We start from the raw sequence: 24,308 nt of genomic DNA on the forward strand, positions 1-24,308 counted from the left end.
ATATTGAGAAAATAATAGTGGAATATATAAATATAAATTAAAATTTGTAGATTAGTATTTGGAACATAAATCAATAAAAAAAATGAATTGATAAAAATAATCATAAAATGTTTTAAAAACATGCAAACGATTAAATTAATATAAATATAGGGAATTGTTGAAGTGTCATAAAAACTAGAAATACGAAAGTAGGACAGTTACTCAATTCGAAAAGATTAAATAAAAAAACAAAAATATAATAGAAGAATGATTTAGAAGTGATTCCAACTGCTTGATCCCATAGGATTATGAAAATATTCATATATGTATAACAAATGCATTTTGCTGTCTGAAGAGTAGCTATTTTGGGAATATTTTTAATTTATATGATATTTAAATTTGTCCAAATAGTCATGAAACAATTGTAACACGTAAGGAAACAAACAATATGATGTTTTACTTTACTGTATTTTACTTTAGTGTAAAATATGTATGAAATACGTTATAAGCAACAATACAACGCAATATTATGTAAAATATTTATTATGGTGGCGTATATCGCCAAAATAATAATTTTAAAGAAATAAATAATTGTTTATTTTACTTAATATTGCGTATTAACGTATTTCATGCGTATTTTATTTTAATATATATATATATGTATATATATATATATATATATATATATATATATATATATATATATACATACAAATAGACAGTACTAAAATTTCAGATTTTTCTTGGAAACATAAGGCTGTATAGAATCTAATTAAAAGAACAATATCGTGCAAGTAGTTAACACGTAGAAAATGTTAGCAATTGTAATGTTGATTATAATAGTCATTTGAAATATTCTTGAGCGAAAAGGTAAGAATGGTTAAAGATGAATAAATAATTGTTCTTGGACAGTGAAAATAGGGAAATCTCACTAAAGATAAATTGAAGCAGTTCATTAAAGAATTATCCCAATCATTAGATATCTAAAATTGATTTCTTCGAAAGAGCGAAATATAATTGGAATTAATTCCCCTCCTCCCTCCTCAAAGAAAATTATTTCAAATTATTTCAAACGTTTGACAGATGTCATTGCTGATAAGTGACATACCATTAAATATTCAAATTCTCGATCGAGCAATATTTTCTGAGGCGATGTTTTATTACTTATATTATTTCCATGTGTTCAATTGTCGCCTTCATCTTGGTTGTCATATACGCTTCAGTCTTTTTAAAGTGACACCTTTTTGGGATTGTAAGCCTTTATTCATTTTATAGGAATCGATTTATTTTTCTGCTTCTCATATTTTGAGACATCCTATATCAGTTACATTGTTGAAGTGATATCTCAAAATAGTACTTACACTGTAGAAAATCATCCCACAAAAGCCAAGAAACATTGTACATATTTTCACGAAAAACACTCGTCTGGCTGAAACCACTGTCGATAATTTTCCCCACTTTTATCTGTGCCTGAATAAAAACATAGATTTCATGAACAAAGCTCCTTTCTTAGAACTGCACGCCTGTGGAACTCTCATCCATTTGCCTGCTTCCCAGCTGACTACAACCTGGTTGTCTCCAAATTTGACAAAAACAAATTCTTGATGAACCGCCGCCTTAGGTAATCCAATTTACCAAATTTCCATTACTAACGATTACTACAATATTATCCCATTGACTACTGTACACTCTTTAACCTTTATCCTCGAGTGGCCTCCGGACCTTGATAAGTGGTGACTCTTTTGTAATATATATGTGTATATTTATATATATATATATATATATATATATATATAATACTGAGAAAATAATAGTGGAATATATAAATATAAATTAAAATTTGTAGATTAGTATTTGGAAAATAAATCAATAAAAAAAATGAATTGGGGAGGTAAAATAATTATAAAATATTTTTAAAAACATGCAAAAGATTAAATTAATATAAAAATACAGAATTGTTGAAGTGTCATAAAAAGTAGAAATACGAAAGTAGGACAATTACTCAATTCGAAAAGATAAAAAATACATATATAATAGAAGAATGGTATAGAGGTAAGTCCAACTGCTTGATCCTTTAAAATCTGGATTATGAATATAATCATATATGTATAACAAATGCATTTCGCCGTCTGAAGAGTAGCTATTTTTGGAATTTTTGGAATATTTTTAAATTATATAATATAATATTTAAATTTGTCCAAATAGTCAATAAACAATTGTAACACATCAGGAAACACAATAGCATGTTCTCATTTTATATTTTGCTGTTTTGATTTTGCGAAAGATATTACACATATGTATATATATAATATATTAATATATACAATATATATATATATATAATATAATATAATATAATCTATATAATATATATATATATAATATATATATAATATATATATATAATATATATATAATATATATATATAATATATATATAATATATATAATATATATATAATATATATATAATATATATAATATATATATATAATATATATATAATATATATATAATATATATATAATATACATAATATATATAATATATATATATATAATATATTTATAATATATATAATATAATATATATATAATATATAATATATATAACATATATAATATATATACATAATATATATAATATATATATAATATATATACATAATATATATATAATATATATACATAATATATATAATATATATAATGTATATCCATATGATATATATATAATATATATATATAATATATATTATATATATATAATATATATAATATAATATATATATATTATATATATTATATGTATATATTATATGTATATATATATATTATATATATATATATGTATATATAAAAAATTTGTACCCATTTTCCTATGTTTAAAAAGAATCTTTATATTGTTTTCATTTAAAAGTTAAATTTACTCGGTTTGTATTAATGATGCAACCATAAGTCTTTATTGATTTTGAATTAACAGTGTTATATAGTCAGTATATATAATTTTTTGGTTAGAATTTTATCAAATGTGTGGCAAATTATGTACACGCTGTTTTTGTTTAGCCCTGTTTTTGTTTTTTTTAATCAAACAATATTTAAATTCGATTCATCGGAATTTGAGTATTCATTAATTTTGACATCTTTTATTATTGGTATTTCTATTTTATTGTTTTGCGTTTTTAGCAATTCCAATCGAGGTTAAAATATATATTGTCCCATTGTTTCTATTTTTACATCCTTTTCGATGACCCCCCCAACTCTTCAATATGAATGTAAAGTGGACGTCATTGTTCAACAATCAGATTTAACATTTGGTTTTGCCTAGATCCTGAATTTGTGTGTGTGCAATGTATCCGATATTTTCCGCCGTCGTCTGTCATCTATGCAACCTTCACGAGTGTATTTTGAAATTTGTGGAAATATATGCGCATATTACATGAGGTTTTCCGGTAAGCAAATCCCCCCCCCACAAAAAATCATCTCTATAGTTAGAGATTTAAAAAAGAAACCGAATCCATAATTGTATCAAAATCGAGAAAAATATTAAGATCATCCCATCATAAATATATATCTCTGTAAAAGTGAGAATGTATGTGTGCTTGAGGACAATTCTCAACATATCTACACAACGAATCTTTGATCTGCAGAGTTGAAAGTTGATATATACGGTGTTCAAACACATAGAAACTTTTTTTAATCGATTTTCATCCAGAAAAAAAGAGGCTGCTAAGAGGTTAAAGTTGAAAAATGGTACGTGGGGGTCATTGGAGTTTTATCTGTTTGTCAAGTGCTTCACGAATACACTATCTTCAGACAATGCTCACCTTTAGAGCCCGTGGCACAATGGATAGAGTCATTGAACCTCTACAGTTTAGGTAAGCATTGTCTGAAGATAGCGGTTTCAATCCTACCCAAAGCAGGCCAGAGGATTGGTTGGCCAAAGCCGTGGTAAGACAACAACTACGGAGGGTAGTAATTACTGGGGACACAGTTACAAGACTTAGCATCCCTATCCCGACGCAATTAACCACCTAAAGAAGGCCAGAGGATGAGTTGGCCTAAACGTAGTTAAAAAACAACAAATATGAGGATGAGGATAAATAAAGTCTGCAAAAAAATAAATACAGAAATTGTTATAATAATATCTATATACGACATAATCACGTTGACACCGGTTCTCATCAGATCACTGAAGTTAAGCAACGTTGAGCCTAGCTAGTACCAGATGGGTGACCATTTGGGAATTCTGGGTGCTCTATGTGCTTTCCGCTTATCTCGGCATTGTTTCCACGTTATGAACCTCCACTTGCCACTGGTATTCAACAATGTCGACTCAGGAGGGGTGTGGTTGGGAATTGCACAACTCTTGCCACAAAAGTTTCATGCACAGGCAACCTTACACTGTCAAGACTGAAGGAAGCCTATATAATAATATCTTCTCTCTTCCAGCTAAACAGTGTGCCAATGTGAAAACTGAATGATGTAAAGCAAGCATTGAAGCACATGTTCCCACATGGAAGTATTATAGCAAGCCCCACTCACCCCCATGGTTCACTACAGATTGTGCAGCTGCCATTGCACAAAGTCAGCATGCATTCCGCCAGTTCGTACATCATAAGTCAAATACAAATAGGCAAAAATTCATAGATGCTAGAAATCATTGTAAGAGAGAAGTAGCGACAGTTAAAAGAAAGCATGCTGAAATAAGCAGGGAACACATAGAATCGCAAAAGAGGGATTTCTGGAAAATCTATAATAGTGATTTGAATAAAGGGCAACCAGTAATTCCTCCACTATCCAACAATCAGAAGGTCACATGCACAGCAACCGTGATGGCAGAACAGCTTGCCCGGCAATTCACCACCAACTCCCAAATTTCCCTATGTGTATTGAAGCCACACTAGATGATGTCAACATCACCTCTTCTCATGTCATAAAAGTCTTAGACACCTCCAAGGCGTGTGGGCCTGATCTCATCCCTGCATTACTAATTCAGAAATGTTTAGCTGAGCTAGCCCCATACTTTCCAAGCTCTACAATAAATGCCTTGCTAAATCTGGCTTCCCTAATAGCTGGAAGATGGCCTCTGTGGTACTAATTTACAGGAATTCTGGTGAAAGAACTGACCCACTCAATTATTACCGTATCAGTCTCCTTCCCTCTTTGCTAAAATCTTTGAGACCTTAATTAATCAAGCACTAGTCCACCACCTCGCAAAAGCAAATATTCTCTCTGACTAATTGTATGAATTTAAGCAATGTCATTCTACTGCAGATATTTTAACACTCATGCATATACCATATGCAAAAAAAGCCAGGCGAAGCCAGGGCTGAGGTCCTTGATATATCCAAAGTCTTTAACAAAAACTGACACGAAGGGCTGCGAATGAAAATTAAATTATACAGTATAACTGTACGTATACTTAATATAATTAGATCCTTCTTAGACAATAGGAACGTCCAGGTTGTCATTGATGGAGTACATCCAAGCAGCAAAACATTGATACGGGAGTACCTTAGGAGGTCGATCCTTGGACCACTATTATTCCTGATATTTATAAACAACTTCCCTGATAATATTGTGTCCGAGATGGATATATTTGCTGATGATACAATGCTTTATAACATGCATGAGAGAAAAACGGTTGTACATAAATCTAAGACAATGGCAGAATTTTTAGAAAATGATCTTCAAACCATAGTGGAATGGAGTCGCAAATGGATGGTAACATTTAATGCTAGTAGGACTAAGCTGGTCTCCTTTAACAATTACAAGATGCCTCTCCAACCACCAATGTCTATAACAAATAACACCCTACCTGATAATTCTTCCTTCAAACTCTTCAGCCTTACTTTCACGAGTAATATGAAGTGGAAGAAATACATTGAGGAAATTGCGAAGTCTGCTATAAAGAAGGTGGGTTCCCTCTAGCGAGCTAGAAAACTATCACACAAGGCCACCATTCACCCATGCATGAGGTATTGTTGTCACATCTGGACAGATGCATCTACTATTAGCTTCTCCTTCTTGGATAGGGTCCAAAAAAACAGTTTACAATCTAATAGGTCTTTGTCAACTAAGCTCCATCCCCTGTTCCATCACTGCAATGCTGCATCTCTGTTTTAATTGAATATGTTCTGATGAACTTGTTGCACTTGTGCCCCCTCGACCTACATATCCACGACAAACTTGCTTAGCAACAAAATCTTACCCCTTCCTTGTTGAGGTTCCTGAATGTCAGAAAGCTTTCTATTCTAATATTTTTTTTCCTCAAACAGCTTGGCTTTGAAATTCCCTTCTTGCTACCCACTTCCCTGACTGTACTGATATGCAGAAGTTTAAATGTTACATAACCCAACATTTTGTTAATCTTTCCTAGGCATGGTCCCAACACCCAAGTGGCGATATACCTTGTTAGGGGTGAACGTGAGTTAATAAAAAAATTAGCTTATTATCTATCAGTGAAATGTTGATACGTAATCAAATGAAGGCCAAACTCTTACAGGAATTTTTATAGTGGTGATAGCGAAAAATATTCCATAATTATATGTTTTGCTTTTTTTTTTGACGAAGGAGTTATCACTTATCAAGGGCCGAAGGCCACTCGAGGTTAATAAGTGTACAGTAATCAATGGGACACTATCATAGTAACCGTTAGTAATGGAAAGTTGGTAAATGGCATTACTTAAGTTGATGGCTCATCAAGAATTTGTTTATGTTGGTCTTGAAGACAACCACATTGAAGTCAGCTGGAAAACAGGGAAACAGAAGAGAGTTCCACAGGCGTGGAACTTTCTAAGAATGAATCATGAAGTTTACATTTAGGTTTAGGCACAGATAAAGAGTGGGGGAAATTATTGGTAGTTGTTTCAGCTAAACAAGTGTTTTTCATGAAAGTTTGGCAAGAGGGGGCCATAGATTGGAGTTCAAATAAATTTGGTGCCAATTCCCTCGTCTATTAAAACGAAGATTATTTTCATTTATCTTTTCTCTGAAAGTTCTTCATTCAAACTTAACATTCCGAAGGAGCATGAACTAGACCAAATGCATTGAAGACATTGCTAAGGTTACTGCAAAGAAGGTGAACTCTCTCTGCCGTTCTATAAAATTATTCACACCTGAGAGTATTCTATATCCCTACAAAGTTACCATTTGCCATGCATAGAGTATTGTTAAATCTGGGCCAATGCATCCATCTAGTCTTTTGCTCTATTGAAAAAAGTTAAAAAACGAATCACCAACGTAATAGGTCCCACTCAACCATACTCCAGCTTCTGTTCCATCGCCACAATGTTGCATCCCTGTGCTTATTTTATAGGTATTTTGATGCAATGTGCTCTGACAAACTCGTAGCACTTATGCTCCCTCAACATAAATATCCCCGACTCACTTGACAAGCAGCAAAATCCCACCCCTACACTGTATTCCTAGATGCTGCAGGGACTTCTATTCTGATTTTGCCCTTGAAATGCTAGATTTTGGAATTCCATCTCTGTTTCCTGTTTCCCTGACTGTACTTATATACAGAAGTTTAAATGTAAAGTGAACAGACATCCCACTGCTCAACTCTCTACAGTTCCTGTTAGACACAATCCCAAATAGTAGCTCCTTATGTGCTTTGTTTTGAGATGAAAAGGATTATAAAAAAAGGTTTGATTATCTGTAATCAAATCTTCGGAGAGCCTTCTACGCGACTAGTTTCTTTTCTCAAACTGCTAGATTTTGGAATTCCCTCCTGGTTTCCTACTTATCTGACTGTACTAACATGCAGATAGTTTAAATGTAATGTGAACAAACATCTCGCTGTTCAACTCTGTGCGTATTGTCCAGTTGATATGGTACGAAATAGTAGCCACTTACATTCAATTGAATGATGCTTGTATAACATAGTATGGATGGCCGTATGCAAATACCAAACCGTGAGTGAAATGACATCGCAGTAAGGTAAAAGAAGACTATAAAAAGGAGAGAGCAGTTTCGAGAAAAAGATTACGTTAGAAACATAGATGACGTTCGAAATCACGTGAGAGAAGATGATCACATGAGAGACGTCACAGCCACAACGAGAAGTCACGCATGACGGAAGAATGAGATGTCGTCATACAACAAAAAAAGCGAGTTGAAGCTCTTTCCTATTCTTTGTCTACTTTGCGACTGAGGCTACAACGTGTTGGTTAACGGCACAATTAGACGTAAGGGGCTACTTGCCTGGTTAGGATGAATGAGAGTATAAAACAACAAACAAAAAAAACGAAAACAACCCCAAATAATCTGACACTTGATAAGAACAGATGCATGCAAATAAAAGACACACGACAAACCATTAAATACTCCTCCAACTTCATAATAGATTTGAAATGTGTGGTTAAATAATACATTGTTAACTATTCTGTACTTTCATCTATCAATTTTTGTGGTCAAAATCGTCACACTGCTGCCCAAACTCACGACTCCAAATTCATGTCGGTCTCTAAAAAAAGTTTTATTCAAGCCGGCAGTATCTCGATTTCATATGAGATAACGAAAGGCCTCGTTACTTCACGGAACTCACCATCAGATAACCGGACACCATATGCTGCACAAAAGCAGAGGGTTGTATCAATTTTGAACTTATTATTTGCTTACGAGCATCGACCATGTATTTTCTCACTAAATGAAACAATGTTACATCAAATATTTTCTTTTAAATTACTTGTTACGTTATTTTCTGATGATTCCACAAAAGAATTGGGAAAAGAATGATTGCTAACAATGGAAAACAAAATAAGCAGGGTTATTATTTGTATATGAAAAGAAAAATCTCTGAAAACTACATCCTCTACCTTAAAAAAAAAGATTTTTTTTTATTTACTGTACTTTTTTATTTTTATTTTATTATCATTATGTTTATTTATTTATTTATTTATTTACTTTTGGAAATGTCCAAGTAAAAATTGCACAAACTTGGGATATGAAAAGAACAGTTCGATCCAGATTTAAACAAGTCACGTGCATTGATTTGTTGTTTTTCGGGCCAATCAGCAGCGACCTGTCACAATAAAAACGTGCAGGGTTTGAACATCAGCGAGTTTGTTTTTCTGCTTCTTGCTGTGCGTTTGCAGAGCAAGAAAACGTTCTTCCTTTTCTTTTTTTATTTTCTTTCCCGATAACCAGAGTTTTGCATGCATTTTTCCCAAGTGAACTAGTGTTCCGACACCTGATCAAAGTTCAGCCACACGTCATTTTTTTTTTTTTTTTTCCGATACATCGCTTACATTTTTTCTGCCTTGCCAATTGATCATGTTTATCAGTGTTCTGGGATGATTTTTTCGCATCCATTTTTTTGGTTTCTATTCTGAGGATCGGATTTTCTATCTTATTGTGTGGATTATCTACATATCTTCCCGTTTAGATGTACGGCAAATACTCGTCTGAGCCCCAGTCTATGGTCCCTTCCTCTCACAAATTTCACGAAAAATACTCGTCTAGTTGAAACCACTACCAATAATTTCCCCCACTCTTTATCTGTACCTAAACCGAAACGTAGATTCCATGAACAAATCTTATTTCTTAGAACTGCGCGCCTGTGGAACTCTCTTCTGTTTCTCTGCTTTCCAGCTGACTGCAACATGGTCGTCTTCAAGTTCAGCATAAACAAATTCTTGATGAACCATCCTCTTAAGTAATGTAATTTACCAAAAACGATTACTACGATATTGTCCCATTGACTACCGTTATCCTCGAGGCGTTGATAAGTGGTGACTCCTTTGTAAAAAACAAAACAAAAAACTTTTGATTCTTTTTTGTATTCATTTCACGTTTACCCCACAGCCAGAACAAAGAGATTCAGAACTCTTTACTAATGTCCCAAAACAAGATGGCGATATGAGAAACTTTGGCACTACCATTTTTATGTGAACTTTTCCAAAATATACATATGATCTGGTGACGTCATCAATTGATGTGCTTGATGCGAGCCAGGCGAACGATTTTTTTTAAAACTATTATTTACTACTGTAATTTAATTTAATAGGAATTTATTTTACATTCAAATACTTTACTTAAAGATTGAATTATCGAAATGTAAAAAAAGATTCACTATTATCGTTAGAAATAATTAAGTACAATCTGTTTTTCAGTGGGTGTAGAAAACATAACACAAAAATAAAATGTTACGTGACTTTTGTGAGAACTACGGAAGAGCGGAAGTGGCAATAAAATAGTTTGTTAGTTCACTACACATGTTATTTGTTTATTTAAGTTTTCGATACTTTGGAACGATTTAAATTATTTATACGAAAGAGAATCCCCCCCCCCCCGAATGCTACTTGGGAATAATTTTCCCTTTTACCAGTTTGGTGCCTCCGACCACTTCATTACTTCTAAAATTAAAAACAAACGTTAACGAAAGAAGTTGAGTTTTTAAAGTATATAAAATTGGAAAAAAGCTTCATAAACTTTTAAATTAAACGTAGAACACAAGAAAAAATATATAAAAATAATTTAACAACTTACTTTTAATAGATAATTTGGTTACTGTTTAGTAAACACTAACAGAATAATCGAGTTAAGCTGTAAAGTTTTAGAACGGCGAACGCAACTGCGGAAGTGAATGTTTTCAATCAACCAGTTCATTTTTGCTCAGTCTCGGCTTCCATATTTTATTTCATAAAACAAGACATACAAGAATATCGCAATGCATGTACAAAAACTGGATTTTAACGCAATATTAATTTTGAATCGGGTTTAATCTGGCCATAAAATAGGTGGCAAGAGTCATGTTTATATTATAATTTTATATTTAAAAAGAAATTTCACACAATTAAAAAAATCTATGTTGTACCGGACATTTTGAAATAATGGAATTTTAATCGCTTTAATCTTTTAAAAATCAGTTAGTTTTTAATAAGTTACTTTTTCTTGGCAATTTAACTGATTATAGTATATATTAATTGTTCTGCGGTAAATGACACCCCTATTCCTGTCTTCACATGGACTCTCCCATCGCTGTGAAAAACGTGCTCACATCAGAACTGTTCCTGACCCATTATAATCCGAAACTGGACATAATCGTCGCTAGTGACGCTAGCGCATATGGAATCGGCGCATGCATCCTACATAAAATGCCTGATGGTTCAACGAAACCGATAGCACATGCGTCTAGAACCCTACTACCGGTGGAAAAGAATTATTCCCAAATAGATAAAGAATCTCTAAGTATTATTTTCAATAGATTTTTATATGGAAGACATTTTAAGCTTCAAACGGACCATAAGCCGCTCATCGCTATCTTTGGTTCAAGAAAAGCATACGGCAAACAGACTGCAAAGATGGGGAACAATCCTACTCAATTACGACTTCGAAATGGAGTTTCTACCATCAAAGAAGTTAGGACATGCTGACGGCCTATCCCGGTTAATAACAAAAACCGGAGAACCGCTTGAGGATTCTGTTATCGTATCACTTCAATCAGAGAAGGGCTACAGTTTGATTCTATGTAACACAGTGAAAGAACTTCCGGTTACCCTAGACGACATAAGAAAAGAAGCCGAGAGTGACGATTTTATAAAGGAAACCAAAGCAAAACTGGAATCGGATGAACAAGTAGCAGAAGCTTTCTCAGTGTGCGACCAGGTTCTACTATACAGAGATGGAGTAGTTATTCCAGCGACCCTACATAAAAAAATCCTCAAGGATTTTCACACAGGACACCCTGGCGCCACCAGAATGAAGAGCCTGATGCGTTCATACGTGTACTGGAAAAGCATGGACAAGGACATTGAAGAAAAAGTGAAATCATGCAGAGGATGTGCTCTAGCTGCGAAAGCACCACCTATTCAATTCAGTCCATGGCCCAAAGCCGACTATCCATGGTCACGAATACATGTGGACTATGCAGGACCACTTGATGGACACTACTACCTTATAATAGTGGACAGTTTTTCCAAGTGGCCCGAAGTCTTTAGATGTAAGAGCCCAACTACGGACTTCACCATAAAAACTCTTCATGAGTTATTTGCACGATTCGGAGTGGTCGACTGTTTAGTGTCAGATAACGGCACTCAGTTTACGTCCGGGGACTTTAAAGAGTTCATTAGAGACTTAAAAGTGGACCACATTACAACTCCAACATACCATCCCAGGTCAAACGGCCAGGCGGAAAGATTTGTGGACACACTGAAGAGAGTTTTGAAGAAGGCTAAGGACGGTGTACCGCATAACGCCCAACGAAAACACACCATCCCAGATGTCTCCAGCGGAAGTAATGTTTGCAAGGAAAATACGGCCAGTTTTTGATAAGTTATTACCAAAGCAGGTAAAACACACCAAGCTGACGATACCCAAGAAGAACTACATGCCGGGAGAAAAGATATTTTTCCAAATGCATAAAGATAATAGTACCTTCTGGGAGCGGGGAACGATCATTAACAGGATCGGTCGTATGGTCTATATAGTGGAAGGACCACACTCCACACATAAGAAACACTTAAACCAAATTCGCAAACGCACTTCAGACGAGCCAAGTGAAATTCCATCTGAAGAAGAGACGATGGACCTCCTATATGAGGCATTTGATCTGGAACCTCCTCAAACCAGTACGGAAATACGTCGTTCCACTAGAAAAAGGAAGCTGACGGACCCCTTGGAAGTCAACCCTAAGAGAAAAAATTATATTTCAGGGAAATAAATCTTCGGAGGGGGGGGTGTTCTGGGGTAACTGACACCCCTATTCCTGACTTCACATGGACTCTCCCATCGCTGTGAAAGGCAGCCATTTTGGATTTCTCTAATCAGAGATTTCATTGACATGACTTTACCGACTCTCCTGTTTGATATTGTGAACCCCTAAAATAAGGCCACAACATTAATTTAAAAAAAAAACGACATAATAATATTAAGTTTATATCAATTTTTTAATTGCAACTTCAAGGTAAATTTTTGTTCAATACGTGTATTTAAACTTTTAAAAAATAAATATTTTTTACTTATTTGAACTCTTATGTTTCATAATAAATAGAAATTTCGATAGATTTAAATATATTTTGTTCGAACTTGTAAAAAATAAATATGGAGGGGGACACGTAATAAAAAATATTTTCCCTTATATATTTTACGGAAACTGCATTTTATATGTAATTTCATTCTAAAATCGATAAGTTATCGAAAATTTCACGAAAATCTGACCATGAGTTGATTTTTGCTAGATTTATTAAACACGGGTATGTTTTCACTTTTCGGAAATGTCTACTACAGTGGGGGTCAAAAGAGTTTGCAGACCTATTTTTTCTCAATTTCTTTATTAATTTTGCTTTATTCTTCATTTTGGACTCTTCCATCATTTGCTGGTTGCCATTCTGGTTCGTTCCATTACTACATTTTAAGGAAAGATGTTGACAGATAGGGAGAAGGGTGAAATTGTTACATTTCTTGCTGCAAAGAAATCTACATTGGAAATTTCGAAAATTTTGAAACGAGATCATCGAACTCTGAAACATTTCGTCATTGACGGCAAAGATGGAAGAAAAAAGCATAAAAGTGGCAGACCAAAGGTGACTTCACCACGAGATATTAGAAAAATCAAGAGGAGTTTGCTAGTAAACCCACACAGCACAAGCAAAGCTATTTTCGACCATGCAGGAGTGTCTGACATCTCTAAAAAGACCCGAAATCGGATTTTGAAACAGATAGCCGACCAGAGAACACAGACAAAATGTCCTCCTTTGAGTAATATAAACTGTCAGAAGCGACTAGCATGGGCTACTAAAGATTTGAAAACCAATTTTCAAAATGTTCTCTGGACTGACGAGGCCAGAGCAACTCTCGACGGCCTCGACGGTTGGGCCAAGGGATGGCTTCTTAAAGGCAATAGCCCACGCTTGCGATTCAGACGTCAACAGGGAGGAGGAGGAGCAATGATTTGGGCTGATATTATTGGAAGTGAGATTGTTGGTCCTTTTCTTGTCCCTGACTGTGTCAAAATGAATTCTGTGAACTACTGCAAGTTTTTGGAAGCAAATTTATTGCCTTGGTTGAATTCACAAAATGATGCTCTTAACCAGAATCTAATTATCCAACAAGACAATGCCCCAAACCATGCTTCTCGGTTCATAAAAGCTTGGCTTTCAGACAAGGGGATCTCTGGTGAACGTCTGATGGACTGGCCACCTCAGAGCCCGGATTTGAATCCGATAGCGAACCTCTGGTCGATTCTGAAGAAGAAGGTTTACGAAAACGGCATCAATTCCATAGTAAAAAAGACATTTGGGAGAGAATCAAGAAGGTATCTTCTGAAATCACACCTTAGCAAGTGCATACATTAACATCCTCTGTTGATAGGAGGCTGATTGATTTGATTAAAAATGGAGGAAAGCGAATAAAAGGTTAAATAGTTTCATAAATTCGTATTGTTCTGTTAATTGTTATTTGAGTAATAACTGTTTTTTTTTGTAATATGTTATCAATATATGGTACTATAATCATGATGACACACTTTTTTCGAATTATATCATGTTTAAAAATGGTATTTATTGCGGATAAATGAGTGCTTGCAAACTCTTTTAGTCCATATTCCTTCCTGAAATCATTTAAAGATCCATACCCCCCCAGAATATGATTATTTGGTTTCCCTTTCTATGAATTTACTTCATATATTTGCATATCAAACAGTGAGTAACATAGTTATTATATTGGAAAATATTGAAGCATAAATTTATCAATTTATACAATTTGCAAACACTTTTGACCCCCCCCCACTGTACATGGGAACGTTATTTTAAAGCGCCAATTATGTAACACGATTTTCGTCTCGCAATTTCATTATTTTCGTACGATGAAAAAATCTTTTTAAATTATTACTAGTTTATTTTTCCCTTCTTCTTTTAAATGGTACAAAAGTTATACTGATAATATTAATTTATAATAAAGTTACATCGTGTTACATATAGGGTGGGGTAGTTCTGTGGTGAATTTTGGCAATCCATAGAGAAAGTAGTTTCCAAATTGTATGTGTTTATTATGTTTCTGGAATTTTGACATGAGGATTGATGATTCATATTATTTGAATTATTCGGACTACTCTTCTCAATGACCTGTGGTGTAGTGAATAGATACAATTTAGTTGTACATTACACTCTTCTAAAGGTTGAAAGTTCAATCCTCGGTGGCGACACTCAAAATACTATTACACATTACATTGAACTTTTATCTGGCCATGGCTAACGGAACGAGAGTATTTTACCCTCGAGGATTAAATAAAGGATTACATTCGAAATTCTGTGCAGATTCCTGAGTTCGAGAAAGATTCCCAAGTTCGACAAGGTACACCTGAAGAAGGTTGGAGATTATATCAGCCGAAACGTTGTGAAAATAATACTGAAAAAAAATGCACGGAAGTTTGAATAATCCAAATAATACAGTGCTTATATTTATTTGAGAAAGATTAGGTTTCCAAAGAATGGTTTTATTAATAATTTTTTGATTAAACAAATAAAATCTTTTTTTTTTTTCTGAAACGTTCGGTGATGTACACGTTTTTATGAAGAAGACATTTTATTCTCTTCATTCTGCTAGGAGTAACCCCATCGTGAAGAGAACAAAGTATTAGTTCGATCTTGTTGACTGTTTTTGTAAAGTTGAAACCAATGTGTCTGCATAGTTGACGTTTTGTGACATCGTTAAAAACTTTACTCGTCACATAATGATGTTCTTGCAGCTGACATTTTATATCGTTCTTTTTGAGACACGTTCTTGTGCGCGGATCTTCTAGAATTAATGTTATGCTGTAGTGGCTGAAAAAAAAATGCTTTAACGTTTTCCCGGAAAATACGTTCTGTTACTTTTTTACTTATATCATGTTTAATGTTTGTGCAAAATTTAAAAAAATTGGAAGACAGAGTTATTGAGAAAAGTGCGGTCAGACAAACGAACGAACGGACAAGGATGATTTTATAGGTCCACCCTACATTGGTCGGGGACCCCCCCCCAAAAAAAAAATGACAAAGAACTATATGTTTTCTATAGTTAAAAATTAAAGATATTTCTTAAGCAAGGACTCAAGTTTGCCCAGCTGGGCAAACTTGAGTACTTGTACCGGAAAAATATCCAGTAAATAAACCGTTGTTTAGTAAATCGTTATTTTTTTAATTTTTTTTTTTTTTTTTTTTTGTATTTCCATACACCAAACATGGATATAAATATCACTAAAACATCCGCTGGGTTATAAACTTCATTTCGGTTCCTAACTTGTCTGGGTGGATTGTCGGTAGGCGGACACACACACACACACACACACACACACACACACACACACACACACACACACACACACACACACACACACACAGTAAACCGAACTTACTAAGGGAGATAATAACTTCCGGTGAATACCGGAAAAATTATCCAGTAAAGAAAACGTTGTTTAGTAAATTGTTTTTTTTTTTTTTTTGCATTTCCATACACCAAACATGGATATAAATTTCACTAAAACATCCGCTGAATCATAAGCTTCATTTAGGTACCTTACTTGCCTGGGTGGATTACCTGTAGACTGAAATAAACCGTGTTACACACACACACACAGACACACACGCACCCTATGAAATTTTATAATAAGATTGTAGATTTTCTTGAGCTGAAATCGAGAAGCTAGTCATAAAAAAACAAATGCGAGAATTTTATTTTTCAAAGAGTCTGAAATTTCCTTGTTCAATGAACCAAGGTTTAATTTTTATCCACATGAAAAGTTCCCTAACAAATAACTTTGTCAATTTTCGGTATACAGACACGAAATTGGACATAGAGAGTACTGAGATTTGGGAATATCTTTTTACTCAGGTTTCGTCCAGAAATTTTGCTGTTAAAGGCGTCAAAGTTCAACGAGTTGACCTTTGAGAACTCTACCAAACTCCTTCGCCAATTTTGGGCTTAAATACTTGAAACTTTAGATATAGGTTTCTTGGACATGGATCTAACTTTATAATTTGATTCACGTCCAAAATACTAAATATTAAGGGGTAATAATAGGGGTCAAAGTTTTTAAAAATTGACCTCTGCGACCTCTAACAAATAAGTCACCTAATTGTTGGTCTATACATTTGAAATTTTATATAAAACGTATTCAGACATAGGGCAAGCTTTTTAATCGGTTTTTGGGCCAAAAATTTGGCTTCCAAGGGAGTCAAAGTTGAAAAGATTTTACCTTTGCGGTCTCTAGCAAACTATTCGGCCAATTTTAGATGTAAACATTTGAAATTATACATAAAGGGTATTCAGACATGCAGCAAGCTTTTTAATCAGTTTTTGGGCGAATGTTTTGCTGACAAGAGGTCAAGGTTTAAAGAGTTGACCTATGCAGATTCTACCAAACTTCTCCGCCAATTTTGGGTCTAAATACTAGATGTAGGTTACTTGGACATGGGTCAAACATTTTATTTCAATTTGAGCCCAAAACAATAAATGTTAAGTGGTTAAAGTTGGGGTCAGAGTTTTAAAAAATTTGACATCTACGTTCTCAACCAATTTTTGTTTATGGTAGTTAAGGAAGCCTATTTTGGTAAATAGCAAACAGAAGCGTGCGTGAGGTCATCTCGTCAGCATCAGACAAGGCCAAACTATTTGCCAAGAACTTTGCAGCTAATTATACCCTATGCGACCAAGTCCATCAAATCCCCATATTTCTTTCTATAACAGACAACACGCTATGCAACATACAAATATCTGTGTGTGATGCTGCCAAGCTAATTAAGAACCTTGATTCCAGTAAAGCAACTGGCCCTGACGGCATTCCAATTATAGTGTTGAAAAAGCTTCAACCAGAACTAGCCCCCATACTTACAAAACTATTTAAGCGTTGCCTTAAGGAGAATTGCTTCCCAACACCCTGGAAAACCTCATCAGTATGCCCTGTATTTAAGAATTCAGGTAACAGGTCATCTCCCTCTCGGTACAGGCCAATAAGTCTCCTATGTGTCATGAGTAAGTTGCTGGAATCCATATTAAATATAGAAGTATTCAACCGCCTCAGCAGAAATAACCTTTTTAGTGACATACAATATGGTTTCCGTTCTGCCAGATCTACAGCAGATGTGCTAACTGTTATATCTCATAGGATTAGTGAATCTCTCGACAAAGGCTTCCTTTATAGGGCAATTGCTCTTGACATATCAAAGGCCTTCGATAAGGTATGGCATAAAGGCCTACTTCACAAGATTTCCAGCTACGGTATAACTGGAAATGTTTTCTCAATCATTAACTCCTTTCTCTCTGATATGCTCATAAGAGTAGTGGTTGATGGGCAGAAATCAGAGCCCCACAGTATTACTGCTGGAGTCCCTCAGGGGTCCATCCTGGGCCCAACTCTCTTCTTGATCTACATCAATGATCTCCCAAAACACATACTTAAATCATTCGTAGACATCTATTCTGATGACCCCACCATCTATGGCAACACATCAAACGCCGTAAAAGACAGTTCTCTCTGATTCTCTCTCCTCTGATCTTGAGCGCATGATACAATGGGGGAAGAGGTGGCTGGTTACTTTTAATGCATCTAAAACCAAGCTTCTATCTTTACATCATCAACGCTCTGATTCCCATCTGGCAATTGGAATGGATGGCTCTCGTCTTGGGGAGGCTCCATGTTTTGATAAGCTTCTGAGATTGACTTTTACCCCTGATCTGAAATGGAACACGTACATCAAATCTGTTGCCTAGGGCGCTGGAAAAATCGTGGGATCCTTCTATCGCTCCAGTAGAGTTGCTGATGCAATTATCTATCTATATAAAAGCCAAGTACGTCCAAGGATGGAGTACTGCTGCCATATCTGGGCAGGAGCTGCTAAAAACAGCCTATCCTGCCTTGACAGAGTACAAAATAGACTTCATAGCCTAGTGGGGGATGTCCTTCTCTCTTCCCTGCAACCTCTCTCCCACAGAAGAAACATTTGCGAGCCTGTCTTTGTTTTATCGTTATTTCCATGGCAGGTGCTCGTCTGAGCTCCAATCTCTGGTCCTCTCTCGCCAGTCTTTCATGAAAAACACCAGTCTAGCTGAAACCACTCTCAGTAATTTTCCCCATTCTTTATCTGTGCCTAAACCAAAACGTAGATTCCATAAACAAGGCTTCTTTCTTAGAAGTGCACGCCTGTGGAACTCTCTTCCGTTTGCCTGTTTCCCACCTGACTACAACTTGAATGTCTTCAAGTCCAACATAAACAAATTCCTGATAAACCGCCCCCTTAAGTAAGACACTTTATCAAATCTCCATTACTAACGATTACTACAATATTGTCCCATTGATTACTGTACATGCAATAACCTTTATCCCCGAGTGGCCTCCGGGCCTTGATAAGTGGTTAATTCATGTAAAAAAAAATCGAAGTGGCGTACCTTAAAAAAAGAAGTAGTTTTCCAATAGTGACGTAATAAAAATAGAGGTTGTGAAGAGAGAATTAATATCTCTTTGGTTCTTACTGTGAAACGGGTTAGATGTGTTTTCAGAGGATTTATTCCCTTCCTACAAGCTTATTCAGGATGACACACAATACGTAACTCTAACGAAAAATAAAACAAAGGAAATATTAAAACTAAAAAGACCGATATGTTATTGTTGTTGTTATACGAAATTGTTATGCGAAGTGCCTTCAATAAATTTCCAGACATTTTTGTCTGGGCACTTTTGTTGATAGTACACAAATGAAACTTTAGTCCCCTTCGAAGTAATCTCCTTCGGCTGCAATGCACTTGTTGTACCGTTCAAACAACTTCCTGAAGGCCCCGTGAAAATCCTCTTGCGTGAGCGCGTCAATGACCCTCGTCACAGCCGGTATCATCTCCTTATTTGTATCATAACAACAGACTCTAAGGTGTTCGTATACTGGCTATACACTCATTAATTACTGCAGAGAGAGAGAGAGAGAGAGAGAGAGAGAGAGAGAGAGAGAGACACGCTATGCTAACATTCTGAAATTGCTTTATATCTCTTGTTCGATAATTGTTATTGTTTTTTTTTCCTGGAATAATATAATAATAATCCACCAGTCTCTTAATTGTTCTTGCATATAAACAAAAGATAAAAACAAAAATGAACTAATAACCATATAGTAATTGAATTTATTTTTCCTTACAAGTAATATACCCAAATAGTTTTATAGATGGTGTCTCCGATGTGAATCATTTTGTGGAATACTTCTGCAAACATAGTGAACCCAACAAAAGTTATTGCTAATTTTTTATCATAATGAAGGCTATACTTTTCGGTGTTTATCTATACGAAATTGATTTTTAAATTTCCATTTAATTATTGTGGTTTTTGCATCCAGTTCGTAACAATGTCGGATTTTCGTATATTTCATTTCTAAAGATAATTGTATCAATTTGGATTTAACTGTGCTTTGAATATTGCACGACGCGTGCAACATGCATAAGTGAACACGCGAAATAACGTTGATAACATGCATTTGTTTGTTGCAAAGTGTGTATCAGCTACATTCATAGATAATAAATTTCCCATATTCAACATGGCATATCGTCTTGCAGAGCTTTGACAGGAAGGGGTGGAGGGGTCAATCGAATTAGAAGCGAATTACCAAGAGAAAGCAACAAAGGCAATTCTTTCCGAAATTATTTTATAAAAAAACATAGACTAATTTGGTTAACGGTATTTCCTAATGAAGCAGAGAATTTCTAGGCTGAGTTCAAATTGTTTATTAGAATTGAAGTGCACACAGAAAATCAATACAAAATGTGCCATTGATATAATAATAGTTCTATTATTTGTTACATGCATACGCGCACACACACATTGATTTTACATATATATATATATATATTTGCAAAACTAAAACAACCCAATATAAAATGTGAACATCATATGGTGTATTTTCTTATGTGTTCCAATTATTTCGTAACCATTTGAACAAATTCAAATATTATATCATTTAAAAATATTCCAAAATAGCTACTCTTCAGACGGCTAAACACATTTGTTATACATATATGAATACATTCATAATCTCGATTTTATACCAACTTTCATATTTTATTTTTTGGATTGTGTTCGAGTTGATTATTTAACCCACTTTCATACTTTTATCAACTTTAACAGATCTTTAATCAGAAAAACATTTGTTTTAAAAAATTGTTTAAAAAGTCAATCAACAATCAATTTTCTTTGTTATTTAAAAACAGTGAATCTAAAAAAAATCTTGGTATGATAATAATTTACAATAATTCTGTGAAAAGTTAACGTTTTTATTCAAATAAAATAAATTCTACATCCACACCTAAATACAGGGATTGTGGTTGACTCAAGATAAGGGCAAGTAACTCTAACAAGTCAGCTAGATTAATTTATTCATGAAAATAATCTTTTATTTTCATGTATCTCCACACATCTCTATAAGACTCTTCAGTCATGCTTAAGTTTGAAATAGCATGTCCATTGATCTATCTTGCTTAAGTTTGAATGAAGACTTTAGAAGAATATGTATTCTTGCTTTTTTTTTTTTTTTCAAATATACAGTAGAACCACGGGATACGGCATTAAAAAATAGTAACAAAATACAGTACAGTGTATAATACACATGTATATAATCAAATAACACTACAAATAAGGTAGGGCAAATACCGTAACTATTTTTATATTCTGTTAATCTTTTGATATTACTTTTTTTTAATTTTGTAATTATTTTTCCCTGTCCATTTACGTTATCGATTTATTTATCAAACATTCATCTACACCTTCAAATTCTAGTTTCTATTTATATGTTTAAACTATTCTTTTCTCAATCCGCCATAGTTTCGTATAAATATCATTTGCATGTTACGATCTACTAGTTGATGTTTTTTTTCCTTCATATGTTATTTCTTAAGAAAAGATAAAAATTAAAATGTCTATTTAAATAATATTAATTAAAATTTATTTTCTTCCCTTACTGTTTATGTCAATAATTTAAGTTTTGAAATTAACTTAATAAGTCTTATCATTATCTAAGTATTATATTTTTATCCTTAATCCTTACTATCCATTATTCTTCCTAATATTTTTACGTTGTAAGGGAGATAACTATCTTTTCCTAAAATTTATCAATTTATCATTTATCAAAATTCCATTTATTCTTACTTTAATATTTTGTCTTTAGTATTTGTTAACCACCTTTGCTTAATTTTAAACCTATAGTTTATACTTTTTTAACAAAAAAGCTACAATAATATCAGAGCATCTCCATTTGCACTGAATATCTACAGAATTACAACATCAACATATTACATATGAATCAGTGCCCTGTGGAATTTCCACAAGTCCCCCTAGTTGTTGTTGTTGTTATTATTATTATTATTATTATTATTATTATTATTATTATTATTATTATTATTATTATTATTATTATAATCAGGTTTAAAGCGTGACAATAGGAATTTATTTCTATAAAGATAGCTTTGTATAACAGTTAACTTCTTGTTTAAAATTTCCTCTTTGGGATTCACTATATGGTATGCTTCAAGGAAACATTGATGACATCTTTTTGATTTACTCAGTTCATGCTTTCTAGCCTCATCTACTATTGACCATTTTAATACAAAATCGTTTTATTCTTAAGTAGTTTCTTAACCCAATCACCTAATGCAGTCGTGTTCCTCTTCTTATTTTTAATAATTATTTTTGTTCTATCTTTATTTCTATCATTATTCTCAACTTGATTTTATTATTTCTCTGCTCCAATGTTAAATGATGCAACATGGTTTCGGTATCTGTCCTTAAAAAAACATTCAGTTCCTCCTAGGTATATTTTTTGTGATATTATCCACCTTAACTTCACATTTGTATGCAATTTCAGAAATTTAGCAATTGCTCTCCAATGGACATTCGTTAGATATTCTACAGTTACATTTTTCTCAATATTTAATTCACCTGATTCAAACCTACAATTATTTACTATTTTGTTTATTTTACCATCGTTAGAACTTATAGTTTTACCTAGATTGGCAACGGTTGAGAATGAAAGTCTGTATTCTTATTAATTATTTTACTTAATCTATTTTCTTTTTTGCATTTCAAACTTTAAGTGAAGCAATTTTTTTACAGATAATTTTATAAAATCAACAGTAGATTCTCTACAGTGCAATGTAGACTACAATATATTGTGGACATTGTAGGAAAGTATGTGTAGCGTCCTCAGTACACTTTTTTTTATTCAACTATAACCCCAAACAAGGCACAGTTCCACTTTAAAGTAGGGGGATACTATCGGGGACATAGGTTGCAGGGACATTATGAAGCAAGATGCCTGTTTACAGTGCATTTGTACTTCTGCATGTCAGTACAGTTGAGAAAGCAGAATCCCGGAAGGGAGTTCCAAAGTCTAGCAGTTCTGAGGAAGAAATTATTGGAGTAGAAGGTTTCTCTACTGTGTAAAAATTTAATTTAAATTGAATCAAAAAATTACCTTGGATTTATTTTATGTAATATACATTCTGTTGCACATTTTTAAAAACATCATTGAAAATTTAGATCTATATTATTAATTGCTAGATGTAAGATAATGTTTTTAAAGTGCACCAAAATGTACATTACATAAAATAAATCCAAGGTAAGTTTTTGAGTCAATTTAAATCAAATTTTTATATCTTACTTTGTAAAATGTATAAAAGTGCACTTTGAAGATAAATAAATTTCAAATTGAATATTGTACCTTTATTTTTAAAGCCTATAGTAAAAACATTTTGTTCAACAATTTTCATGCCTTGGATGAAATGCTTTTCTAACTTGTATCTTATCTTTTTAAGATTATATTTTAAAATTCTCCTCTCTATTTCAGTTTGTATTTCTCCTCACACCACAACTCATTTTTGCAACCCCCACTTTGTATTACTACAGGTCAGAATATTCTCTCTGTTTCAGTTTGTATTTCTCCTCACACCACAATTCATTTTTACAACCCCCTCTTTGTATTATTACAGGTCTGACTATTCTCTCTGTTTCAGTTTGTATTTCTCCTTACACCACAACTCATTTTTTGCAGCCCCTCTTTGTAATACAGGTCTGAATAATGAGAAAATCTGAATTTTTTAACAAAAACTTTAAAATAACTTTTTTAGATTAAATTTTTTAAAACTTCTTTTAGAATAGAAAATCTTTAAAATTTAATAAGGGGCATATTTCATATAGGTTTCATTAAAAATATGCAGTACATTACGAGAAAAATAGAGATGAAAATTTCAAAAGGACTGAATAACTGGTTATGCTCGATAGTAGTCCTCGCCGACAAAAGTCTTTGTTATTGTTATTTAAAACATTTTGTGTCCTGCTCTTTCACGCGAGGACTAGTATATATATATATATATATATAT

The 24,308-nt window shown here is 33.6% G+C and overlaps 1 protein-coding gene and 1 pseudogene across 1 annotated transcript in view; both read left to right on the forward strand.

Moving 5' to 3' along the window:
• The window catches only part of LOC145278247 (uncharacterized), a 1,121,062-nt gene that overhangs the window by 193,033 nt on the left and 903,721 nt on the right, over window positions 1-24,308 (forward strand). The window lies entirely within an intron of this gene.
• LOC145283726 (5S ribosomal RNA) lies at window positions 4,129-4,243 on the forward strand (annotated as a pseudogene).

Source organism: Euprymna scolopes, chromosome 1 (genome assembly GCF_053919585.1).
Source record: "Euprymna scolopes isolate OS-2025 chromosome 1, ASM5391958v1, whole genome shotgun sequence".
NCBI lineage: Eukaryota > Metazoa > Mollusca > Cephalopoda > Sepiida > Sepiolidae > Euprymna > Euprymna scolopes.